We start from the raw sequence: 1,189 nt of genomic DNA, 5'->3' as shown, positions 1-1,189 counted from the left end.
ATGGAGAGGTAGGTCAGATATGAATGTACGGAAGCTATCCCAGTCCGCCATAGAGTATCAGTCTACAGTACGGTGGAGAGGTACGTCTGTAGATTTATTATATTTCATTTTTATCTTAACTGATACGACGCAGTGGTCGGAGGATCCCAGAGGAAATAGAACGGAACATGAGCATAGCTCAGGGGAAGTGGATAGAAAAAGGTCTAGAAGGCTTGCGTACTGACTGGTAGTATCGGGAACACGGGTGGGTTCGCGGACAATCTGAGTGAGGTCATAGGCAATGGCAAAATCATGACAGAACCTCTCCTCATCATCAGTCTTATTTGAGTGGGTCAGCCATTCCACATTATGGACATCGAAGTCACCGCAAATGTGAATGTTAGCCGAGGGATGAGCAGACAGGATGTGGTCAATTTTCTCCGACATACTCTTAAAGACAGTAACTCCGCTGTTGTGGGGGCAATAGAGGGCAAATATAAATGCAGTGGTGTAAGCAAGTGCAATCCGGAACCACATAGAAGGTAGATTAGGGTCTTCTCTGGAGATATCCCTGCCACATGGGAAGCCATCTTTAATGTAGGCACATATTCCATGCCCGTGGCAATCTTGGGGGTCAGATTTAGATGTTAAGTTAGAGTATCCTTTAATTATGAACTCATCTAGGGAGGTGGTCGGCCCTATTCTAGTTTCACTTAGAAAGAATATGTCAGGTTTCATCTCCTGTAATTGGGTTTCAACCTCTGGAAGGTTAGAACGTAGACCCCTGATGTTGGAGAAGGAGACATGGTAGTAGGGATCTACGTAGGAGGATGGGGTTCTAGGTTTATTCGTGTTTTCTTTTTTGAGATATTTCATGTTGAGGATTTTGGGGTTTGGCATTTGGTTTGACAGTGAATTTAACCTATCTTTAGTAACTTCTACTTTGCAAACCAAGAAAACACAATACTTAACAAAACTCGCTATTTACATATGCTATGACAGGGATATTCTCATTTCAGACGACATTTTTTTTATTACATTTTCACCCCAAACAAGGCACAGTGCCATTTTGGTTGACAAAAGGTTGACTATTTTAAGTTAAATTTATCAGAGACATAAGTACCAGGGATACTATGTAGGGAATTGAGCAGCAAAATGTCTGTTCACATTACACTTGAACTTCTGCATGTCAGTACATTTGGGGAAGCAG

This window comes from Euprymna scolopes, chromosome 1, assembly GCF_053919585.1.
Source record: "Euprymna scolopes isolate OS-2025 chromosome 1, ASM5391958v1, whole genome shotgun sequence".
NCBI classification, from domain to species: domain Eukaryota; kingdom Metazoa; phylum Mollusca; class Cephalopoda; order Sepiida; family Sepiolidae; genus Euprymna; species Euprymna scolopes.
The sequence above is the reverse complement of the archived record's forward strand: the minus strand, read 5'-3'. Positions refer to the sequence as shown.